The following is a 6,532-nucleotide window of genomic DNA, read 5'->3' on the forward strand; positions in this document are numbered from 1 at the left end:
TAGAACTTCTTGACTTCTTTTAAAATACATAAAGATATTTTTTTTAAAATATAAAATGGACGAAGTGGGTTGTAGCATTTAAAAAGTAATATCTTCTGATTTAGAATTCGTTTCATTAAATATGTTTTTACAAAGAAAATAATATTTTTATGAATCAGTCAAACCAGAGTCAAGAAAAATCATTTTTTCGAGTCTATAAAAAAGGCAACAAATAAATATTTTAAGTCAACTTCAAAAAACGAGTTTATCTAGTTTTTATCGCTTGCATGTTTTATAAGTTATTTAATAATTATTTTGTAGAAAAAATCCTTAAATAGCAAGTAAAATAATATAAAGTAAAATCGTCCCGAATATCATTCTTAACAGTTATATTCTATTATAAATATAATTATTATAATAAACAAATCATCGCTAATACTTTATTGTTATTATTTCCATTTATTATCGAAAAAAAATAAATTATAAAATATTTAAGTGAAAACTTGAGCACAACGTTATTTTATTATGTTGCCTCCTCTTACATATGGAATTATTTTTTAAAAATTAACATTTATTGAACTTTTTGTACATTGAACTGATAATTCAAGGAGAGAAAAAATGACATATTGTCTCTCGTATTAAATATAACGTTTTAAAATTTTTTTTATCACGCGATCGCAATTCTGACGAGCTATGAATGTTTCGCTCGTGTGCCTGAATAGTGTGTGAAAGCAAGGAACTACTTATTTTTCTAGCGAGCCTTGCAAAGATTATTTTTCTAAAGCAACGTTTTTATTTGGATTAAGTTGTTAAATTCTTTCTTCAAACCGGTCAAACTGGTCCTTTTTAAATTGAAAAAAAAATTCCACAAAAGCACCCGGCGAAAATGCCCAATATATTGTACTAGAAACCCATAAATAAATTAATAATATATGTGCAACTTTAAAACAATATATTTTTTTTAATTTTTCAAATGCTACACTGTGATTGAAAAATGGGTTGAATTATTATTAGTATGAGACCAATTCCTTTTTAAATCAGGGAAGATTTGAACAAAATTCTAGTTCATGTTGTCAGAATAACTTGGTATTTGTTCAGAAAAAGATTTGGTTGAATGAACAAAATTTTGGTTCAATCAATCCTGGAATATGGTCGTTATGTGGACAACAAAATATTTGGTTGGCCAAGACAATTTTTTAATCAGTAAAATTTTGTTGATCATAACATGTATTTTGGGTCATCCAAGCAAATATTTTAGTTGATCCAAGTAAAACTTTTGGTTAATTTAGGGAAATATTTTGCGCCATCCAATGAAATATTTTACTTACTTCAAGTAAATATTTTTGCTAGTCTAAGAAAATATTTTGGTCAATTGAACAATAAATTATTGTAGTTCAGCTAACCATAAAGGACCCATCACAATTTATGTTGTAAATGGCTTAACTTGGAATTATGACATCTTTTGTGAATTATTTAGTATAGTTTATTTAACTACTAAATGTGACAAGACGAGACAATCTTAGGTGATCCAACAGACTTAAGTAATCTTGCGTATTTTTCACATAAAAACATAATCATAATCGATTCTGTTTCCAGATCACTTATTTTTATAAAAAAACCATCGAGATGCAAACTCAAACGGATTAAATTTTTATGTGTTTATCGACGCTATGAATTTTCGCACGTAGACTGTCAGCTTGAATTGGAAATATCCGCGATCGTACCGTGTCCACACGGAGAAAAATGAATGATCAAATGCAAAATCCAGCTTTTCAGGGTTAACATATTTTATGTTTAACTATAGGACAACAATCTGGATGTTTAAAGTTAGCATCTGTATATATTAAAAACTGAGATGTTACTATGGAACATACAAAATTTTTAACTGAAATATCCGAGATCTTACATTCACACGGAGAAAAGGATATCGCACAATGATATCGCAAAACCTCTATATTACAAGAAAGCGCAATATGATAACGTACAATCAGGCAGAATATGAGTCAGTTCGAGCTATAAATCGAGACACCAGATTTAAAACAATCACAGAAAAAATTAAGAATTTGCTGCAGGTAAGAGCTGCAACGGTTAATGATTAAACATTTCGGCGAAAGTTCCACTGAGGTTAGGAAAATAAGTCTGAACTCGTCGAACGCGTCGCGCTGAAGTGAGCAAATTTCGGTAAACCATGTAGGATCAACAACAAAAAACCCCAAAAATTTTTTCTTGCTGCGATATACGTACTTCCTCCGAAACAAATCACATTATTGTAGACAAATTAGAACTTATTTAATACTATTTAGCGCAAGCGCAAAATGTAACTGACGGATGGGAATCCCCATTTCTTACGTTATAGTTTGCACAATTATGCGGTACATAATGTAAAAACTTCCAATGTACGATATCACGATTCTGCGATATTATAATGGGATAATTACGATATATAGCGCAGGAATTACGATATATATTTTAATTTATGCGATAAAGTTTTCTCAGTGTAAGGTTATGTCAAATAACGGCTGTAAATATTTGAGGAGTTTACTTATTTCAAGTAATAAGCATTTTGTCAAATGTGTTCATGTCAATATAATGATATAACCTGCAATTTAAGATCATACTTCCCTTGTGTATATAGACAGAAGTCGTTATCCAATTTTAATTAAGAATAGCATTAAATCTTATTCTTTTGAAATGTTCCAAAATTGTAAAATTCTGCAATTGTGATATCGAACATATAGAACCGACAAATTTAGTTAAGAGATTTTAATGCGCAATGCGCATGCGCTGGCGCGACTTTAACATCTGAATGTGGTTCAGTTTAACATACAAATATTTTTTCCCCTAACATCTCAAAAAGATAGTAGATGTTTGGTATGAATATCTGCATGTTAGGTGGTACAATCTGACCCTTTGAATATCTACATTTAAACATCCATTTTTCTCCGTGCATGCGCGCCCGTGACTTATCTAGAATCAACAAAACAATTCAACCAAAAACTCTGTTTGACAAACTAATTTGGTCAACTTAACAAAACTTTTGTTCATTTAACCAAAATAATTTATAAAATTAACCCAAAACAGTCAACGAAACGATTTTGTCGAATGAGGTAATAAAATTCCTGGGTGGATATATCACACTATGGTGAAAATCAACCGTCATACATAATGGCTGAGCTGAGCTCGGCCTGAGCTGAGGCCCTCGAACTCCAGCTCTCGTATCAGCACAGTAAAAACTTGGGTGTATATTGTGTTGCAGGTAAAATTATAATGGTGTTCACTGTACCTCGGTAGGGATGCATATATCTCTAGAACACGGGGTACGAAATACCGAGTAGGTATGGTATGAAATAGCCACAAGGTGGGGTACGAAAGGTCAGATATTACTGTTTAGAAATTTTGGCAGCTGTTGTCAAGCACGCCATGGTCTTAGAAAAGTTGAAGGTATGCGGATTCTACTTGGTGAAACTAGGCTTTGAGGTGAGCATGATTGAAATTACGAGGGGTGGGTTTCCGATGCCCCCTAATCTAGTTTATCGAATCTCTCTTTCTAACGCATAAATGTTTAAAATGTTTATTATATTTTTCAAAGCATTATTCATTGCCAAAAAAGGTTAAATGCTCGAGTTATAATTATAAATTTTCATATTTTGTTGGCCAGAAATTCAAATCGAGGTTTTTTAAATTATTATTTAAATTGTATAGTTTTATAGCCCCTAAATAATTGTAGATTCAGTTCTAGTATTTTTAATTCTAATTTAAGTAAATTTTTTTTAAATTAATGAAGTTGAACTTATTCTTGTAAATAATAATAATGTTAAAATGATATAATATTTAACTTTATTAATAAAGTAATTCTTTGAAAAATATTTCAAACTTTCTAGATTAATGTCTAGTCATAGAAAATTTGATCAAATAGTTTTTATTTTTATAAAATTGAATTTGTATGTTTTCCTAATTTTTTTTCAATTCAGTTAAATCTGTGGATGCTATTATTGCGTGTATAGAAAGACCTTTTCATCTTAAATATCCAACAACTTAATTCGTGGTGAATTTAGCATCCATATGCTCTACTTTTCTAGTAATCTTAACATATATATGCTCCACTATGTATTCTTATTAAGGTACGAATTATTCAACATAAAAAGTTATATTATGAGCAAACGCGGATATCTCGAGCATTCGCAGTAGTGATTCTTGTGTATTTTTAAATTGACACGTGGCCTTACATAACCTAAAAATACACAGGAATAACTACTGCGCATGCCAGAGATATCCGCGTTTTTCCAACACTGACTGGGACTGGGGGATAAGATATCTCTCTCGCACAGCAACATGATTGGTCTTTTCACTTTTGCTCCATAAATAGCTCTTTACTTGCGCATACATGTAAACTATTTAACCTTCATTTAGAGGGGAGCGGTAAACAGCTAATCAGATTGCTGCGCGAAAGAGATAACTTATCCCGCTAACTCATAGTCCGTCTCTTTTATTTTGCCAATAACTCTGCTATTGCCGGGTTCCCTCCAGTTATATATGCGCTAAGATTTCTAATATTAAGTACTTCACGTTGTGACGTCAACTGGAAAGATGTCTGTACAATGAGGGCCAAGCAATAATACGAATCTCAGAGGATAAAACTTAACTTAGTTTATAACTGGAGAAAAAAATATTTCTCACAGTTACAGAAAACATATAAATTTTATTATTCAATTAAATAGTTATTAAATAGTTAAATACTCTGAATACACTTATCGTGAAAAATAATCATTTTCCAAGTTATTATAAAAATAAAGTTTATTCCCATGTGTTTGGTGTTATTGTTTGCCCCTCAGCGTACAGACATCTTAGATATCCCCACCTAATCTGAAATACCTAATGGCTCAATTTTACAAAGTGCGAACAACACACCTGCTAAACTTCAATGGCCAAGACATACAATTAGCAAAGCTGTCAAAATAATAAACAAAGCATTGAAACATGGCTATTTCAAATCTTGAAAAGTATTTAAGAAGTTACGAACGCGTAGATTATGCGACAATAATGACGTTTTTCATTTCGCACCCCAAGAAGCGGACACGTCGTAATTGAAACGGCCTCTTTACTTATCACTGAAACATGCGTTTTTTCAGTTTTTCAGTTAAAGAAATTTTCAATTACTTTTATCCTTTTTTTAAGGAAAAAAGTGTTTTGTAATCGACTATATATCAAAGTAGTTGCTCAGATATTATAAATTCCAAAATATTACTAAACCTTAAAATTGAAGAACTGTTTGCTGTTACGTAATTTTCCGTAAGAATAGCCAAGACTCAGTTACACTAACGAAATAAAATGGATTATTTTTATCCACACCAATGCATGCTAATTAAACGCTTCCCGACAAAAAACAAAAAAAAATCGCATGCTTTTTTGACAAGTGAATTAAGCCTGCTGAGGAACACCATGTAATTAAAATGAACCTTCGACTGGACCTCCATGGTGTTGCCGAACAGAGTTTATTAGGTAACTTATCACACTAGCCTCCGATTGGGCGCAACAGTGCTTCGCTTAGTTTCGAGCTCAAGTTCGTGAGAATTCTTTTTTCTTTAATTCAACCCCCCCCCCCTTCCACACACAAAATAAAGCATGTTTAAAAAGAACAAAATAGCTGCGATTTTTCTAAAATGTTTGAAAGTAGATTTTCTCAAAAACCCCACTTTGCAAATTTTTATTTTTTCGGAAATGACTGGTTATGTATACTACATATCTCAGGAGTTTCGTACTTGATGAATTTGGCTGTGCGCGGTAAAAAATAGTAAGCGTTATTATTTTTCAAATTTTAGTTCACCCTTAAACGGCCAAAACGCCACTACCGGTACACTGCTTTTCAACGGCCAATAACTAAGACTATTCGACACGAAAAAATTGAGACACATATATTTTTATTGCTTAAGATCTCCTCTTTCCGACGGTGCAAATGAAATTCCCCAAAAAATTTACTTATTATCCCAAAATGCAGTTTAAACAAAAAAAAACGTGATTTTTCGTGCCTATTTTTTTTCGTGAACCATTTTCCAAAACTTTCCGAGTCTGTAATTAACCTGGAATCTCACTAACGGGTGGAATAAATGTCTAAACTTTGAGAATCCATGGTTCAAAGATCGATTTTTCGTTTTAGTATTTTCAAAATGGCGTCTTAATGGCAAAATTTTTGTGAAAACATTTATGAATTTTTTTACAATAAACGATGCTACAATAAACTTTTTATTCTTGACAAATTTTCCGAAAAGCGCATAGTTTTTCAATAAAAAATTTTCCTATTTCTAAGCATCCTGTAAGAGTAAAATGATTCACGAATATCTATCGTCCGTCTGCCGCAAACAAAGTAAGCAGCTATACATGTTGCAATCAATGCAAAATCTAGTAGTCCTCTGGCGACATTGTTCATTATACATAATGCTCTTGTTCGTGATTTGTATTTGTGAGTTTCGAAATCACCTAGTTTTGATTGCGACAAATATTTCCTGCTGATTTCTTTACAGAAATCTTTCGTTTTCAATTTAGCTATATTATTCTT

The 6,532-nt window shown here is 31.6% G+C and overlaps 1 protein-coding gene across 2 annotated transcripts in view; it reads right to left on the reverse strand.

The window, feature by feature from the left end:
* LOC117180897 (homogentisate 1,2-dioxygenase) overlaps positions 1-6,532 on the reverse strand; it is a 235,894-nt gene that overhangs the window by 210,660 nt on the left and 18,702 nt on the right. The window lies entirely within an intron of this gene.

The sequence above is a fragment of the Belonocnema kinseyi genome, chromosome 9, assembly GCF_010883055.1.
Source record: "Belonocnema kinseyi isolate 2016_QV_RU_SX_M_011 chromosome 9, B_treatae_v1, whole genome shotgun sequence".
Taxonomy (NCBI): Eukaryota; Metazoa; Arthropoda; class Insecta; order Hymenoptera; family Cynipidae; genus Belonocnema; species Belonocnema kinseyi.